We start from the raw sequence: 20,123 nt of genomic DNA, 5'->3' as shown, positions 1-20,123 counted from the left end.
AAGTCATTATTATCATTTGTTGCTTTATATCGATCTAGTCACAAGATCATGGTCATAGAATTAAAACCCAAATGCTATACTTGCCTTGATCCAATTGCTCCTGCTGGTCCTGCTGATCTTACTTGCTTCCAAGGCTCTGATCTTGATTACCGAAGTAAAGCTCACCGACTAGACTCGATCATCGATCATCAACACACAACAATCGGAGACAGACATACACGAAGCAAACAATCCTTTAATTAGAACAGTACACCAACAGATCAAAAATGAAATAAAATATTTAAAAACAGAACCTACGTTTCGCTACGATCCCATAGATACGAAGATCACGAAAATCGGAGCTAAAACGACCAAATTACGGATTTACGGTGATTTCCTATAGCCATTTAATTAATTAAACCTAACCCTGAAATTAAAAAGTTGCAAACTACAGAAACAGTGGTACTAACATGTAGAGAATTTAATTACGAATCTAACGCAATTTGAACGGATCAAATCGGAGTTAAAATGAATATTTTATGAGCTAAACAAACGCAGTGGCAAAACTGTAATTTTATGAAAACGTATTTTGGAACCAACAGAGATGCTTTACGTTTTCGAAAACAGAAAACGTATTCTGTAAACACGCTTTGGACTGCGGGTTGTTTTCAAGAAAACCTAGGGACTCTTTAGCAAAACTCCCTGCGAAGGGGTATCTTCTAATTTGGATCGTTGATCCACGATCCGACGGCTGATAATCCATCCAGGTAAGAGGTGGGGCGCCAGTCGCCGGAGGGGAGGAGGGAGGCGGCGGCGCAGCCATTGCCGCCGGCCCGAGCTCGCCGGAGTGGCCCACTACCGCGCTACGGAGCTCGGTTTCACGATCCAAACGCACCGGGAGAGAGAGAAGGTCGCGGCGAACTCGCCCCGGGTTAACTCGCGGCCGGGGAAGGGCTCGCACTGAGCGGACCGCGGCGGCACCTTGCCGGAGACCTCGGAGCTCGCAGCAAGGGCGCGAGAAGGCACCAAACTGCACGGGACTTGGTCGAGAAGAATGCGGGGAAGGAATGGACCTCACCAGCGCGAAGATTGGAGGCGGAGGTGGCTCGATTCGACGGATTTCGCGAGGAGGTCGCCGGCGGCGCTTTTGCGACGGTTTTTCAGCGCTGATTCGAGTGGAGCAGAGGCAAGGCAAAAAGAAATGGGGGAGGGGAGGCGGCTCGGGCGCGCGGGGGCTCTCCACCTGGAGCCGAGGCGCGGGGGAGAGGGGGAGATCGTGGGAGCGGGAGCTGGCGGTTTCGGAACCGAGAGAGAGAGGGGGAGGGAGGGGGCGGTTGGAGGAGATGATGCTGACCAGTGGGCCCCACTTGTCGGCGAGAGAGAGAGAGAGAGGGAGGTGGGGTGGCCGGTTGGGCCAGGCCCAAAGTGAGAAGGGGGGATTGGGCCGAGCAGGCCAAAAGTGAGAGAGGAGGGGGGGGGGGAAGAAGGATTTTCTTTTTATTTTTCAACTCATTTTCAAAAGCATTTTCAATTTGAATTTTGAACAAAATTTTATTTTGAAGAAATTCACACATAACAAAAATAAGTGTTGCAGCATGAATGCATCAAAAAGTTCTCTAAACTTATATTAAATTTTCATTTCCAAAAAAAATATTATTATTCCTATATTTTGATGCTCACAAAATTGACTCAATAAATTGAATTTCAACTATTTTAAAGAAAGGAATTTTTAGGGTGTTACACAAGCTTAACAGAAAGCTCAGCAAAGACTTCTCACATTTGCAAATCTTTCATCATTATGCATATCAGTAATATACAAATTGAGTTGAGCAGGTAGGTGGAGCAACTCTAAGCTTGTGAAATCATTAGGATAAAATCCAGCAAGCTTAACCAATTTGTCTTTGTCAAAAGTAACAAATGAATTGAGGGGACTGAATGCAGCCATGCAAAATAATAAGCAATTCTGTGTTTACCTCATCAAACCTGTCATCAAGTTTCTGAAGCTGCCTATCAATGAGACTTAAGAACATGTCAACATGGAAATGATGGAGATTTTTAATCTTGATAAAGAACCTCCTATCTCTTCCAACAGGCCTATAGAATGTGTCTATATCATGAATGATTTTATTCTTGACACAAAACGAGTCCACTTCTTTAAGAAAATCCTCCCACCCAATATCTTGACGCAACCCGTGTAGTTGCAGCTTGGTCAAAGAAATGAGTTCTACCGCATTGACAATATCTTGATCCTTCTTCTGCAAGGCATGATTCAAGTTCGTAGTGAACACTAGTACTGTTTGCATCAAGTGTGCCATGAAAACAAACTCATATGACCTGAATATTGTCAACATTGTTTGTGCATGTGCACACTTAGTTTTTTGAGAGCGATCGTCACCAACCTTTATGAGAACTTTCCGAATTGAAGGATACAAAGATATAAGATGCATAATAGTTTTATAATGAGATCCCCAACGAGTATCTCCAGGCCTTGCCAAACCCATTTCTTGATTTAAACCCTTTCCCATTTTGATGTCACCCAATTCTAGTGCTTCTACAATGCTCTGAGCTTGTGCTACTCGAAGCATTTGTGTCTTCTTACAAGAATTCTCAATGAGGTTCAATAAAAATCTAACTTGATCAAAGAACCAATCATAGTCTGGGTTTTCCCTAGCAACTTCCTGAAGAGTTAACTGAAGTTGATGTGCAAAGCAATGGACACAGTAAGTAGATGGACAATCATCCATAATAAGTTTCCTTAGACCATTAGCATGACCCTTCATGTTACTAGCTCCATCATAGCCTTGCCCACAGACCATAGACAAGCTCAATGAATGCTCCATCAATAATTTCTCAACTGCAGTTTTAAGTCTCAAAGAAGTACTGTTTTCCACATGGATAACACCTAGGAACCTCTCAACTACGCTTCCCTTTTTGTCAACATACCACAAACAAATAGCTAGTTGTTCATTTTGGTAAACATCACTAGATTCATTGGCAAGAATTGCAAAAAAATCACTACCAAGGTCTTCCATGAGAAGCTTAGTTGTTTCTTTGGCACAACAATTAGCTATCTCTTTCTGAATTTGAGGAGCAGTCATCTAACAATTCTTTGGGGCATTCTTCAAAACCACCTTTGCAATTCAAAGTTTTCAGCTAGCATATCTATTAACTCTAAGAAAATTCCCTTGTTAAGTGAACTTTGACTTTCATCATGTCCACGAGAAGCTAAACCTTGGCGTAGAAGATACTTAGCACATTGAATAGAATAGGACAAACGAGCCATGTACTCAGTCTTATCCTTATCATTTATCTTAGTAAACTTATCATCAATTGCTTTCTTTAGGTGTAATGAAGAAACTATATCTCTCTAGGGCCATTCTGTGGAAACTAGTCTTGGAACCACAATGTCTACTAATCCTCTTTTTCATATGCCAATTTCTAAAACCCCCACTCACAAAAGCATCTCCACCAGAACTATTAGTTTTATGCTTGAACAAATAACATTCAAGCCATGTAAATTCACCAAACCAATCAGGCAAGAAACGTCCAAGCTTACCTCCAATGTATCTTGTAGGAAAATCATGACTCCATGGTTGACAAGGCCCTTTTGCAATGTATCCCCATCCCCTGATCACTGAATTTCTTTCATTAACATTATACCTTTTGATGGGAAGCCTCTTTCCGGGATCATGAGGAAGAAGGTCAATGTCATAAATAGCTTCATCACTTGATTCATAGTCATAGTCTGAGTCATCACCATCTATGATAGGGGAGAGAGTAGAATGTTCTGTGGCTGCTATGTTAGGCTCATTGCTACCTATCTCAGGCCTTGTTTAGTTACGAAAACTTTTCGGTTTTCAGAACTGTAGCACTTTCGTTTTTATTTGACAAACATTATCCAATCATGGAGTAACTAGGCTTAAAAGATTCATCTCGTGATTTACAAGCAAATTGTACAATTAGTTTTTATTTTCGTCTATATTTAATACTCTATGCATGTGCCGCAAGATTCGATGTGACAGAGAATCTTGAAAAGATTTTGGTTTTTGGGGTGAACTAAACAAGGCCTCAGGTGACATCCGTTCTGTACTTGCTATCTCAGGTTCTGTGGCTTCTGTTGTTGTATCATGCTGAATAGAAGGATTTGGATTGGTTTGATTCCGAACTTGACTCTCATTAACTCGGAACTTGACTCTCATTAGTTACTGGCGTAATAGATTCTTGAGGCTGAGCATTACTCCCCACTGTAATAAGTTGTGGCACTGATGATAAATCTAATGGTACTAATTTGGTATTATAAATCTTAACGTTTTTTTTAAAATTCGGTCAAAGTTCAAAAAGTTTGACTTAAGATAACTTTAAGAATTGAAACTTTCAGAGAATAGAGGGAGTACAAAGCTTATTTTAGGAGAAAAAAAAGACTCTTTTGATTAATAAAGCCTGACATTTTTGGTACCGACTCTAAAAAAGCTAGATGGGCTCTCCATTTTTGTTAATCATCAATTTGTCTAGTACTCGAGTAGTCGTATGTTAAGTTCGCGAGAAAGAGGAAGCAGATTGACGAACCCTCAGAACCGATCCTACAAATGGCTCGCGCGCATCATTTGGAAGGAGTCAGGGCAAGGCTAAGCGCCCCTTATGCCATTATGCGAGGCTCAGGGGCTCAGCCGTGGCCCCGGACAGCCAATTGACGGCGGCCTGAGCCTGACGAGCCCATACTCGAGCTAGTAGTGCCCAGTCGGCAACTGATGCTCCGAGCCACATGTTGTTAATAGGGCTCGACTCAGAACCGGCCAAACACCCGAAGCCTAACAGGGTACGGATCGAGATGCCACGCCATTTGCCCGGCCGTCAACGAACGCGAGGCCTGTCAGACACTCTCTCGGCAGGGTCACGCAATCAACGTGACACAAGGACGTAGAGCTCTACCAAACATGTCCTTACATTGAACCACACGATCGGGTGGAGGAGGATGAGATGACCAGGCACGCGCTGGCAACCATGAGACCACACCGACATGACGAGCAACCTCAAGACGAAGCGAGAAAAAAAAAACTCGAATATCAATGAAGATACTCATATTGTTTCTACCATCGGTGTAAACTATATATATGTTTCCAACAAAGACATGAGCAAGGAGATGGAGACTGCTAGTAGACTTGAGCCGAGCACAACAAATAGCAAATTCAGGCAACTACTAGTCGTAGGCACGCAAGGTGGGTGGCCATGGCAGCTCGCAAGGGTACACCTCAGCGTAATCACGGTCGGGCGCCGGCGCCACCTCCATGGTCTCGATGTCCAGATGAAACCACCACTTGTCCTCCTGCCATGGCGAGAGCAGCACCACCGGCGATGAACCATCTGTGCGGATCATCAGTGTGTCATTGAAAAACGACGGCTTATACCCAGGCAGGTGGCGGGTCACAGCCGACAGCCGTATGCTCCTCACCAGCGCCCACTCTCTGCTGAGCCTCGCGAACACCCTGAGGAGGTCGCCGGCGGCGGCGCTGAGGTCGAGGATCACAATGCGCGCCGTGCCGTCATGGCCGGCGGTGACTCTCATGTCGTAGTTCTCCTTGTGGAAGTTCCAGCCCTCGACTTCGGGCAACAGGAGGGACGAGAACTTGGCGGTGCTCCTGTCCAGTGCCACCACCCTCCTCCCTTCGTTGTACCAGTACAGGGACGTCGGCGCGAGATCGTCTGACGGCCCTGCGTCGACCATGAGGGCGTTGATGCTTACTTTGCGCCAGGACCAGGATCGCTGCTGTGGATCATCGCTGCCACCGACGACGGTGAAGGTGAACACGCCGGCGTGAGAGTGGATGCCTCTGGTGTGCAGGTGGAACACCACACGGAAGCTTGCCATGCCAATCCCACCGCCGGACGAGTCGCCGTCGACCAGGGAGGCGTCGGAGACGTTGTACTCCGGGAACCTGCGACGCGGATCCACCCTCACGTATCGCCGTGTGACGGGCTCACAGATGACGACGTCCCCGAACGAAGTGCATCTGCCATTATTGGGGTCGCGGAGGCGACCGAAGAGGAGGAGGCTTCCGCGGCTGTCGAGGATTCTCCAGACCCATGGCGTGATGTTGCTCTCCGGGAGGAAGTCGAGGGAGAAGCAGCGCCAGCGGCCGTCGACGACGACGTCGTCGGCCCATGGCGAGGGTACGAAGTCGGGGCGGCGGCGAGGAACACGGGGCTTGTCGTAGTACATCCCAGCGAGGACAGGAGGTTGTCCTCGGAGAGAACGGAACTGGCGGAGGAAGCCGGCGCCGGCGGCGACGCGATGCCATTGCTTGCACGTCGATGCTGCTCGGAGGAGGGAGATAGCTGAGTCGAGGCGAAGGAAGATGAGCTCCACGACGTCGTCCGGCGGGACGTCCATGGCTCTCTCTCCGACGCCACGACGAGTCGTGGACTTAACTTCTTTCCCTGTGTGCCCGGCCGTTGCGTCGTTGGTTGTTATATATAAGAACAAAAATAAGAGTCCTGATGCCACGCGCAAGAGTTTTAGTTAGTTACCGTGCCTTGTAATGTACATTTTTTTTACATAATTTCTTCTAGATAAATTTCTGAACCTAAAAATATGTTCATAGTATATAATTAAGCTGATGTGACATAATTTAAATAAAGAAAGGGATGGAAAAAGTTTTATGGGATGAAACTTGTTTAGGTGTTGTTCGGTTGAGATTGGGAACAATTTCAGGCCAAGTTTCATTAATAAATTGAATAGCATCGGAACTATTTCGGCCTAAAACGGCCCAGAACAGAGATAACCCAAACGGGCCCTACGCTGTTTTCAATACCGGGAGCCTTAAAAATAAAGTTATGAAACTCCAAATGAGATTGACTTAAGATTAATTTTTGAGGGAACGACTTAAGATTAATTTTGGAGGGAACGACTTAAGATTAATTAGTAGGGTAAAATAAAATAAGATTTCATATTTCAGTCTCGTTTGATTCCCCTTGCTAAATTTTAGTCAGCTAAAATTATTTTAGCTAATCTTAAGTGACCATTGAAACTAAACTATTTTAGTTTTTTCTAGTCACTATGTTTGGAACTTTAGCTACTATAAAATGACTAAAATTTAGTTGGTTAAAATTTAGCAAGGTGAACTAAACAGGCTAGTAGTCGTACATACTCCCTCCGTCTCAAAATAATTATCGTTTACGCTTCCCGAGAAACTACTTGGACTAAATATATATTAAAAAATATTAATGTCTATGATACATAATTAGTGTCATTAGAAAGCTCTTTGAGTCTAATTTTTTAATAAATTTATTCAGGAACATAAATATTGCATGTATTTTTTATAAATTAAATTAGACTTGTGGTACGAAAACCTAAAGCGGCAATTAATTTAGGACGGAGGCAGTATCATTATATCACTGCACCACCAAACCCTCGTCTGGCATCCGAATCAGATAGCTTGCAACGGAATCAGTTGCACTATCCTCGGCACGCTCATGTTTAAAAAAAGCATACACTGTTGAATGTGATCAAGAGAGAACAGTTGGTGCACTTGAAAGAAACTAAGGTGTTGTGTTCAGCTAAGAGAGTGGCAACAATAATGAAATCAGTTCCTGCGGCTATTTGTTACTCCCTCTGTTCCTTTTTAATTATCGCCATTGGTATGTGTCACAAATTTGATTCGATTTATAGAAAATACGTGTAACATTTGTATCTTTAAATAAATTTATTAAAAAACTAGATTCAAAGATCTTTCTAATGATGCTAATTATATATTATAAATATTAATATTTTTAATATATAGTTATCGGCAGTTATTTTTTTAGAACGCAAGCCACAATTAGAAGGAGACGGATGGAGTACGTTGTAAAACAAAGCACCATTTGTTTGGTTGCGGCGGCCTTCGGCCTCATTAGAGGTGCGTTTTGCGGGGGCGGCTCAGCAGCTCGGCTGCGCCTTTGGGCTGCAACTCAACTTGTTTGTCTCCCTGGCCCATTCTGAAGTCTGGCCTCCCGGGCCAAAACCGTCATCTCCGCCTGGCCTTAGGGAAACGCCACTAGGGTTCGTTTCTTTGGAGCTCGGTCGCTCGCGGCGCGCGGCGGGCATCGAGGGTGGCTGGCGAGAGCTCGCGCATGAAGGTGAAACTTCCGCGCGTGCGTTCTCACCTGGCGAAACCTCTCGGCTATAAGTATTGGCGCTCCTGCCGCTTCTCCTCCTTCCCTTCCGAGCTCAAATCTCTTTCCCCTTCCTCGTGAGAGACCGGCGGCGGTGAGCAGTGCGCGGTAGCGGCGGCGACCTCCGTCGGCTTTGTATCCATTCCCCGACGTTGGTACCTCGGCGCCGCCCTAGTGCTGTTGTTGCTGGGACTCTGAGGTGGTGGACTGTTCTTCCTCCTCTCCGACCCATCTTTGTCGACTCCGGTCGGATATGCTTCCCCTACCTCCAGATCTGCTTCCTCTCCGTTGCGCCGACCCCAAGCCCAAGGTGAAATCAAACTGCTGCTGTTGTTTCTTGGGTGCTGATTGAGTTAGGGTTTGGTGGAATCATGCTTCGATTTTGAGTATAATGTTGTTTATCATTCATGTGTTTTTTGTCTAGGTTGGTATGCTTTCTTATCCTTGGTTTACTTGCTGCGGTTATGATTATGTGCTGGTTAAGTTCGTTATTTTGTTTGAATGATCAATGATGTAGTCCAATCTGTGCACCTGGAGGCAACATTTCGATGATGCAGCCGTGCTTTTTTTTATAAGTGATTCATTGTGCAAGCTTGTTGATGCCTGGCAGGGCTTTATGAGCTGAACTTATTTTTATTTCATATGAATGTAGATGGATCCCTCTATGAGCCGTGACATGATGTGTAGGCAAGCTACTACCTTGACAGTAGTGATGGTGTCATTTGTTACCACTAGGCTCAAAAGAAAGATGCCTGAACCTAAAACGCAGCCTGACCCTCTAGCACCTATTATTAGGGAACAAAATGAACAGCACAGACAGAGGACTTTGAGTCTCAAGCATAGTGCATTTCCATGCTTAGAATGAGTAGAGCACCTTTTCTGGATTGTGCACAACTTTTAGAGATAGACAGCCGGTGACTGACAGGGAGGGTGTCTCAGTGGAGGAGCAAGTTGCCATGTTTCTCCATGTGGTTGGGCACAACTAAAGGTTTAGAGTTGTAGGAGATCTATTCAAACTATCCACAAGCACTTTCATCAAGTGTTGTATGCTGTAGGTGAGCCTAGGAATGAAATCATCAAGGCACATAGCAGTGGCACCCACCCTAAGATTCTTGGAAGTCATAGGTGGAATCCATACTTGAAGGTATTTGTTCACCTAGGTTTCATGAATTGTTCATAATCACTGTTATTTATCACTCATTTATGGTTTTTAGGATTGTATTGGTGCCATTAATGGCACTCATGTGCTGGCAAGGGTGCCTAGGCACATGCAGCAAGCTTTCAGGGGTAGAAAAAAGGATCCAACACAAAATGTTATGGTTGTTGTGGACTTTGATCTCAAGTTCACATATGTGTTAGCTAGTTAGGAGGGTTTTGCACATGATGCTCACATTCTGTCTAATGCATTGAAAGGAAGGATGGGTTCACTGTGCCACAAGGTAATTGCACTAGCACATCACGCAATTGAAGACATATGGCATTACACACTGGCTCATAGTAGATATCATATTGTAGGTAAACTTTTTGGTGGATGCTGGATATGCATGTCGCAATGGCTTCCTTACCCCCTATAGGAGGGTCAGGTACCATTTGACTGAGTTTGGGGGCACAAATCGACCTACCAATACCATAGCTATTCAACCTCAGGCATTCATCACTTAGAGTGACTGTGGAAAGGGCCATAGGTGTACTCAAGAATAGATTTCATATCCTTTACAATAAACCCTTTCACAAGTACAAGACTCAGGTGAGGCTTGTGCTGGCATGTGCCATCCTCCACAACTAGATAATTGGCTTTGGTACTGATGAGCATGTCTTAGCAGAGGAAGGATTCACTGGCACTTTACCTGATCCTCTTGATAGTGTTAGCTTGGAACAAAATTCAGTTCTCATGGCTCAGAAGGGGGATGAAATCTGCAATGCTATGTGGGAAGGAAGGGGAACTTCTAGGGTGTGATGGCGCATGATGAAAGGTCATTCAGTTCTGCTTGTTTACCCTGTTATGGAACTCTTGCTTTTTTGATGAACATGTATTCATTTATTGGACATGGCTGAGACTAAATGTAATTTCCTTTATTTTTGGTTTTATGCTTAACTGCTTTTATTTGTATCCTATCCTCTTAATTTGTTTGCAATGTGGGTGGTTCATTCTGCCTTTAGGCGTCTAATTACATGCTATGTTGTTTAAATCCTAACATGTACATGCTAACTAATCTTAGGATGCCTGAACTCAGTGTTGATGTGGTTGGTGTTGAGGGTGGTGTTGATGTTTTGGAGGAGATGATCAGGGTTGAGACTACTGCTGCTCAGCCTACTGCTCTAGGTGCTCGAGCTGCTCTAGCAGGAGCAGATCCTGCTCCTGCTACTTCTAATGCTGAGGTTGGTAGGGCTATAAGGTGGAACAACAACACCTCGGGTTTTGTGCTTAGGAGGATGGGCTCAGCTTGTTAGTGATGGTAGCAGGCCTAACAAGGTCTTCAAGGACAAGGATGTGAACTATGTGGCCAAATGCCTTAAGGAATTTTGTGGTGAGGTAGTCAGCCCAACTTAGGGCTATAACCACCTGAGGAAGTGGAGGCAGAAGTGGTCTAGGGTTGCTAAGCTGAAGGACCTTAGTGGGGCTTTATGGGATAGTGACACCAATGCTATCATGCTTGATCAGGAGCACTACCTTGGTCACTGCAAGGTAGATGATTTGACCTATTTTCTATGTGTACTTAGCCTCATGTTTTCTAGTTACTCATCTATAACTATATCTTTCCAACCCATTGTTCAGGACCATCCAAAAGATTCTGAGTTCCTAAACACTCCCATTAGATTCTACATAGAGATGGAGGCCATTTTTGGGGGAAATCTTGCCATAGGGCGGTATGCAGTAGGTTCAGGTGAACCCCTTGGTCAGTTCTAGGTTGATAGTGTTGCTACCAAGGTTGAGGCCCCTCCCATGACTTCTACCACTAAGCAGACTGAGCTACTACCTGAGGGCAGCAAGACCCCTGTTGTGCTGTCTTCTACTATTTGTGAAAAGAGGAAGAGGCATTTCAATGAGGATGAGATGCTTATGTTGACCAACATGTCTGATGCAGTCAATAATATGGCCAATGCTCTTAGGGAGACTGGACCTGCTTATGTGGAGGATAACTTGTACTAGGCAGTGATGGAGATGGAGGGGTACAGTGAGGACGCACTACTGGTTGCCTATGGCCACCTCCTGGACAACAAGGCACAAGCTAGGGGCTTTGTGCTAATGAGTGCTGCACGTAGGACCATATGGCTTAGGAATTTCCTAGCCAAGCACTAGTTCATGTAGTTGAACTACATCATGGGGTGCATGTCCAGGAGGGGGTTGACTGTTGAGATGTATAGTTCCTCCACCCCCCTCACCCACTCTCCCCTTCTTTTGGAGTGCAGGGTACTTGTTAGGCTTTTGTGCAGGATGGTTGTACTAACACCTAACCTTTTGGTGGTTTAGTTTAGCTAGGAGTGTGGCTATTAATAGGGAAGATGGACAGCATTTGAGCCCTTACATATTGGGCTGAACAAGTTATTGTAACATACTATTAGCGGCCTCTGTTGGCTGCTGTTTATTTCATGCATCTATTCTGTCTACATTGTTTTCTGTCTACTTTTGCTTATTTGCCAATGATGAGTATTACTAAGTTTTATTATGTCATGCCTGTCATCAAAGAATGTGCTAGTGAGTTGGCCTACACAAGGTTGTTATTCACTTTGTTGTGTGGCCAGCTCACTACACATTCTTCCACGGCATGCATAAGTTTCATTACATACTCTGAGGCTTTGGTTTTGTTTTTGGCCTATGATGACAAAAGATGTATGAGGTGGCTATCCTGTTTTTTTTGTGTCATTCATCACATCTGAAGGAACCATAAACTTTGCTTAGCAACACTTGGGTCCATGACTCAAGGTGATGGCAAGCAGTTTATGGTCCTCCAGATGCCATGCATCCCATGATTCTTTGGATTTTCAATTACTACTACCAATTCAATGATTACTACCGAATTTGTACACAAACCTTGAGAACCAAAGTCTGAGGCCATCAGATGCTATCTTCTAAATATGGGTACACTATTTTGGTTGTCTGTTCTAAAAGTGTGGTCCTTTCAAACAGTTTAAGGGATCATGACATCATTAAGCCTATGATGACATACATAACAATCTGAGGTGGCTTTAGATGTTTAATTGCTATTGTTTTGTATGGCTATCATTCATTCATGGGTATCATTAGGCCATGAGATACGTCCATCCCCAATGCAACAGGTCTTGGACTTACCACCTGATGGCTGAGGATGTCGTGTCTCATGACCCCATGGTACTCATGAAACAGTTCTTTTGTCTCATGAAAGTTGCCACCAAGGATGATTGTCTTAAGTAAAATTTATGCAAAAACATTAAGATCTGAGGCCCCTATTATGTGGTTAATTTGTTGCCTATGATGTCTGATGGAGTAGTACTGAAGCAACATATGGTTGCGGCATGGAAGACCTTCCATTTGGTTAAAACCAAACTGAATCTCTTCAATCCCGCATTCATAGTTGTTTCAAATTTTTGGGTTATGACTGAGGCTATGCCAGTTTCATATCAAAGACAAGCACAATTGAAATTTATATTGATGTTTGGGTTTGCCTGTCTATACTAAATGTTTGGTCCTTTACTTTTTTTGAAGGATCATGACTTGGTATGTTGTGTACAAAGGCTACAAGCCTTGAGTGTATAAAAACCGGGGTGACTGCAATGCCCAGGTTGCTGGTTTTAAGAAGAATAGCTACCAGGTGTTTCGAACAAAGGAAGAGGCAGTAGCCTCTTTCTTGGAGTACATGGGTTGTGATGAAGATGTCCTGGAAACCAAAGTGTTTCCAAATCCACAAGGCATCAATGAGCCCAAGCAAGCTGTTGCAAGGATGAACATCTTCCTTCCTATTGCTCTATTTCTTTTTGTGCTTTTGCTGGCCATGCTATTCTATGTTCCTAAATCTTGTTGCACTTGTCCTTCAAATAAGTAGGTCTTGCAGTTGTTCCATGATGACCTGGTATGTTGTATACCGAGGTAGGCACCCAGGTGTCTACTCTAACTGGATACAACTATGTCTGGCTCTTGCTGGAGGGGAGAATAACTTGTATCAGGGTTTCAAAACCAGGAAGGAAGCTGATGTTGCTTTTCTAGCTTTCAGATTAAGTATTGTCTGTAGAACTTCATGAATTTCAATGGCAGTTGTAACTGAGGCCCAAATTTGATGTTGTAACCGGGCACAATTATGTGTGGATCATGTTTATTTTTCTTCACCAATACATGCTTGAGCTGCAAGCACCTGTCCAGTCATGCCTCTTGGTGCTACTCATTTGGTTTGTATTCTGTTGTTGTTATGGTTGCCTTTGAAGGAACATTAAGCTGATCGACTAGCATGTAAGTTTGAAGTAATGCCAAGAACTGAGTTAAGATGAGGCTTACTAACTGAGGCTTAATTTAATTTAAATCTGAAGCCTTTAGATTGCATGCTTTGTCATATTTGTGCAACCTATCAATGGGTCTGGCTCTGACCTAGCGCACAAACACCATCTCGTTTTAGTAGTTGGATGATAAGCCAGGCTGCGGCCTGGTTGACAAACACATTCTCTTCTGGACCAGGCCTGTTTCATGTAGAGGCACAAACAAGGCTGCTTGCAGCGATTTGGACTTGCTAACCGCGGCCTGAGCCTTAGGGACAGGCCTGGCCGTCTCCGTTCACCCTCGCAAACACACCGTAGGTTCTCGTCCGCAGTCAGATAACGCTTAGAGGTGTGCGGTATCCAAGTTGCACACACCTGTATCTGGTCCCGTGGTAACCGATTACATGATATCCTATCCAAACATGGGATCTGATGATGCCACAAATCGATTATGGGATAAAAACTCTGAAACAGCAATGGTACCAGCAGCATTTCCTGCTGCGATAACGGCTCTTGTTCGCTTCGCTAAAAAGTTATGGCCGAAAATACTATTTACTAACTTGTTGTAAGAGAAAAATACTGTTAAATGGCAGAATTAACTGTCCAGTTGTGTCGTATTTGTCTGTTTCATTAAATCAATAAATTACATTAGCTTTTGTCCAACTATCTCAATTCTCTCAGCTTTCAAAACTATAAGCTTCTTGTTTTCAGAGTGCTTGGCCTCGGTGTTTCAAGAATTATGACGAAAAAATTCCAGTCATATAGTATTTTTTACCGGTCAAAGCCGGACTTCCAAACACGCGCATCGGCCCATCATATCCTTCCTCTCGCTAGGGTATGATTTTTTTAGGGAGGTTCCAATGAATCTATTTAATAGTTTCTACTGGGCCTGTGCTTTAGAGTCTTCGGCTCCTTCTTTTTCTCAGTTGTTTTAGATAGACAAAGCCAATTTGATCCATGCTACAGTGTTCGGAAAAAAATTGGATGCGCGATGGGCTCATCGATCCGGCCGTGTGCCCCTGCGCTCGATCTCCGACATGTGGCAAGGAAACAAATCAACGCTTGCGGGTGGGGTGGCTCGTACGAAGCGCTCGCGGACGTCTGGCTCTGGCTGCCAACGCTTTTGTCCGTGGTTCGGCTCGCAGCACCACGCGCGAGCGCATACCAGAGTTGCAACAGATATTATAAGCTCCTGCAAGAGCGTTGAAGTTCTTTGCCGCCGGCGCGTCCTGCTTCCTGCAAGGAGGATGCCATAGATGGCGTCGGCACGACCTCCTTTGCAAGGGCACGTACTCCAGCTTCCTGGCAAGACCTCCTCGTAGGGCACGTGCTTCAGCTTCCTGCGGTGGCAACGACATGGATGCCATCGTCGGCACGACCTCCTCCGCCAGGTCGGTGCTGCTGCACAGCGGTGGATGATCTGCTGCTACTTGGTGTGGCCGCGAGCCTGCCGTTGCCTCCGTTGTTGGCTGCCGCCTCCACTTATGAGCGTCAGGTAGCAGCCGCGCTAGCGCCTGAGCCGAGGAGCCGCGGTGGAGTCCCGTGTGTCTAAGCGAAGAGCCGAGGGGAGTCAGGGATATGCGCCTCGAGTGCTGACCTTTTGATTACAACCAATGACACATGGCGTTCATCAGCTAGTGGGCGTACCTGACACAGAATGAGTCCATCGCGCATCTATTTTTTTCCTAGTGTTCTATGGTGCTCAAATAGTGCGAGAACGAGGTCACATGAAGGCAGTGAGCTGTGAGGAGCAACACCAAACTACTAGCTCTAGATGTGTGATTGTTGTTGCTCGGTGTTTGCTGCTCCCAACCATATGTGGCCACCGTAGTGGCTGTACTAATATACATCATTATACAAACACGTACTCGATCACATGATCTATACTTAATTAAGGGTGAATCCATGATCTTGCTGTACGGGCGCCTGGATGATTCAAGAAGTGAGACGGGCTGACGGTCATGATTAGCTTATAGCATGTTCGTTTGAGCTTATCTTATTTGTTGAATCTACTACTAGAATCAACTAGTTTCCCTAGGTTTTTTATTTTCCCTAGGAAAATTAAAAAACCCTAGGGAATGATACTTTCTCTAGGACTTCCTTTCAAACCGTAGGGAAACCTTATCTTTCCTTAGGACTTTATCAAAAGCCGTAGGAAATCTGTCTTTCCTCAGGATGGAAGTGCCAAGTAGACGTCAAATTGAATGGTTTCCCTAGCAAACTAGAAAACCGTAGGGACATTTCTAACCGTGGGCTTAAAATTTTGGGCGTGGATCTAAAAAATTTGAACACTCTCCATCTGTTGTGCATGGTGGGCTTGCCACAACCTTATCCCTTCAGCTCTCTTCTATATCCACCGCACACCCCTGTTCTATCTTCTTCTATCTTCAATTCTCTCCCCCCCTTGATTTCTCTTAGCCAAAGCAACAAGGAGCGGCGTGGACCTCGCCCCTGTGGCTGCGAGTCCCTACTGCCACCGTCGGCCTGAAGGAGCAGGTCGGAGCCGACGCGCAGGAGGCGGTCCTGCCTTACGGCGGTGCGTCTCTACTGCTGTCGTCCTATGGCGAGGCCGATGCGCGGGAGGCGGCATACCTTTGCCGAAGCGTCTCTGCTGCTGTCTCCTACGGCGAGGCACGCGTGGGAGGCGAGCTTGCCTTTGCCGTCGTCCAGTGGCTCGTCCCTGGTGCCGTCGTCCAGCAACGAGGAGGCTCGCGTACACAGCTAGACACAAGGGAGATGCTACTATCTCCTGCGTCTCCTTGCTTAGTTGCTTCAAGATTGATAATGTGTTTGATTTCTTCCGTTGATTTGGATGTTGTGGCAGTGATTTTCTAATCCTGTGTCTCCTTGCTTCAAGATTCTATAAATAAAGATTTGAGAGATGCATATGTAACATGGATTTGATGTAAAATTCAGTATATAAATTTTTTGTTTTATTTGTGATTTGTTTCCGTCGTGGATTGTTGTACATTTGAGATAAGATAATGAATAAATGATACTATTAACTTTATGATTATATTATATTTATGCAAGAAAAACTATATCAACGTTTTCCTAGGGGAAATGTACCCTAGGGAAAGCTCCTTTCCACGTCACTGCAAGGCAGGGTTCCCTACGGCTCAAGATGAAAGTTTCTTTCCCTACGGTTTACAGTAAGACCCTAGGGCATGTTGTCTTTCCCGTCGAAATCGTCTCTATGGGGCTTTTCTTACGAAAAATCCTAGGAAAAATATTTCCCTACCATTTTTTAAATCTTTTCCTAAGATTTTGACCCTAGGGAAACTAGTGTATTCTAGTAGTGTATCAGTCATTCAACAGTGTTTTTCTCTTACAACAAATTATTGAACAATATTTTTTATCATGACTTGTCAGCCAAGCAGATAAAGCCGTGGCATACAAACAACTCGGTCTAGAGGATCCAAAAATTGCGTCCTCCATCTCTCCGAATTTTTCAATAAAATCAATTGACGAGACGATGGCTGATGTAGAGCTAGAGCGTATAAGGCCATGCCCAACGCTCTAACCTGGAGTGCTGCCCTAACTTTCACCTATGCAACTAATGTCCAAATTATTAGGAGTGTTAGCTTTAAATGGTGTCAGATTCTCCTGCTGAGGATGTATTGGCTTGCCGTGACAAAAAGTTGAAGCAGCACCATATCTTGTGTTGTGGCATGGAAAGGCATATAAAAAGCTGAGAAACTCTGACCAAAAGCTAAGCTAGTGCTGAACCATAGCAGAGGCAAGATGTTGCTTGCATTGAGAGAGTATTGGCTCAACCCATTTCAGGACTAGGTGGAGCATAACTTTATGATGCTGCCTGCGGTGCGGCTGCCCTAAACAAGCCAGCATGAGGACCGGACCAGGACCTTCCCACGTGTGGCCGCGTGGACCTTGAAAGGCCGTTTTGGCATGGATCTCCTCCAGCCGTGTGGCCTCGCGGGGCTTGGAAGGTCGTTTTTTTAAAAAAAATAAATAAATTGAAAGGCCGTTTTTAATATACTTCTATATTGTAAGGCAAAGTGGTCATAGAAGTTCTGTAGTTTCAAAAAAAAACTTATTCTGTGACCGCTTTAAGTAATAATAATGATTATACTAATTTATGATATTACTATTACTATAATCCCCTTAAGTGGTTTACTAACATTTTCGTACTTACCATCATAAGTTACAGTACCATACATACCGCAAATACGTATTTACTTTATCCTGTTAATACGGCTAGCATTATTTTATGCTTTATATTAATCATGTACTCAATCAAGTAATAGGAGGTTTGAAGCATCATGCCAATGAACTAATCATATGATCAACTTATATAAAGCAAAGCACAAAATAATATTGTGAAAAAAATAGCGAGCATCGATCACTGTAATGGTCTTACCATTAGAACACTTTAAGAAGGGTCTCAGATAGGTTATAAAATTGAAAATATTTGTACATGTTTTATTTGTTTTTTTAATCAAGTTATTTATTATTTTTTGTAGATTTATTATTTTTTGAAAATAGAAACCCTCATTTAATACCAACTAGAGCACCAAATTTACCAGGTTTCAATATAGGTTTTTAGGACAAAGGTTAAACTCTGGTAATAGCTCAATGTCTAAAAGCATCATTATTTGTTAAATAAAATAAAAATGCTAAAAATTGATGTGCACCTAAAATTTGCATCTTTTCAATAATTTGAGGTCAGCGTGAATTTGGATCTAAGAAAGACAAGAAGAAAACAAAAATAAAATATTTGTGGACAAAAGTTAAAGTCTAACAAACTAGGAAAGACAAGAGGAGACCATATTTGTGGACAAAAATTAAAGTCTAATTAGACAAAACAGTAACTCAAAAAACACAACAAAATACAATCCGCTAGAAGCAGGACTGTCTAACAACAATAACTCACAAAAAAACAACAAAATGCACTAGAAGGAGGGATTGAACCTCCGACCTTGTGGTTAACAACCAAATGCAACCCGCTACAAGAAGGGCTGGCTTGGTTTACTTTCATCCCAAAACCCAAAATTTTTTAAGATTTCCCATCACATCGAATCTTTAGATACATACATGGAGTATTAAATATAGATGAAAATAAAACTAATTGCACAGTTTGGTCGAAATTTATGAGACAAATATTTTGAACCTAGTTAGTCAATGGTTGGACAATAATTACCATAAACAAATGAAAGTGCTATAATATCATGAAATATTTTCCCTTCAGAAACTAAACACGGCCTAACATCAATAACTTAGGATGTCAGCATTCTCAGTAGTACGACGATACATAGACTTTTATTTCCAAATGACAACATCAAGATGAAGATGGTGTCACCATCATAAAATAATTTTCTCTTGTATCCTATCTATTTTATTGTGGTTAGATCTAGACACGATAAAGGACTAGGAAGAATAGGTTTCAGATCAGTTTTCCTCATTTTTCGGTGGCAGCAAGAAGGAAGACGCTAAAAAGAAGAAGTTTCTCAACTCCGCCTATATGAATGTTGGCCATCCTTCATTGGATATATGTTCTTAGGCCTTCTGTCGAGTGCTTACTTATGCAGTCACCCATACTGCAAAGTGTCGTATATGTTTGGTTTTGAGATTTTAAGCTATTCACAGGATGGATATAATTTAGATGTAAATCTGATAGTTGTGTACTCCAGAGTGCTTGTAATGGTGTTGATGTACCCAACTATTATCTAATATATAATTCTTCTTTTGTTTCAAAAAAACAATAATAACTCTCAAAAAATACAACGAAATGCCTTGTGATTAACAAGAAAATGCATTCCGGTTGGACTGTCTAACAAAAAATAACTCACAAAAAATAAAACAAAATAACAACAAAATGCAACCCGCTTGGAGGATTGTCTAACAATAATAACTCACAAAAAATAAAACAATAATAACTCACAAAAATTAAAACTAAATATAACTCATGTCTAACACCAAAACAATAACACACAAAAAATAAAACAAAATATAACTCATGTCTAACAACAATAAAACAATGTCTAACACCAAAACAATAACACACAAAAAAATAAAACAAAAATACGCTAGAAGGAGGGCTTGAACCTCCGACCTTGTGGTTAACAGCCACACGCTCTAACCAACTGAGCTATTCCAGCGTATCATGACGATATATTCTCGCAGGATTATACAATCTTTTGTCAGGTGACAGTAATTAAAACCAGGCCACTAGCTGTCCAGCTCTCCCTGTCCGTGTTCCTGCTGCGTGAGCTCCTCCACCAACCACCTGTTCGAGTGGCCCTTGTGGGTGTCGTCGGTCCTTTACTTCCACTAGCCTATAGAGGAGGGTGACCCAAAGGCTCATAATAAAATCTAGGTCGTTGTATTGCCTTGTTTAGTTGAGAAGATGAAAAGATTTTAGATACTATATCTTTTTTATTTTTATTTGATAATTATTGTCCAACCATGAACTAACTAGATTTAAAAGATTCGTCTCACAAATTACAGTCAAATTGTGCAATTAGTTATTTTTATCTGTATTTTAATGTTCCATACATGTGCCGCAAGATCCAATGTAAAGGAAAAACTTG

At 43.3% G+C, this 20,123-nt stretch overlaps 1 non-coding gene across 1 annotated transcript; it reads right to left on the bottom strand.

The window, feature by feature from the left end:
- On the bottom strand, positions 19,618 to 19,691 carry TRNAN-GUU. Its single transcript has one exon. It is a non-coding gene; the product is annotated as a tRNA-Asn (tRNA).

This window comes from Sorghum bicolor, chromosome 2 (assembly GCF_000003195.3).
Source record: "Sorghum bicolor cultivar BTx623 chromosome 2, Sorghum_bicolor_NCBIv3, whole genome shotgun sequence".
Classification (NCBI taxonomy): domain Eukaryota; kingdom Viridiplantae; phylum Streptophyta; class Magnoliopsida; order Poales; family Poaceae; genus Sorghum; species Sorghum bicolor.
This window is presented reverse-complemented; position numbering and strand designations above follow the sequence as displayed.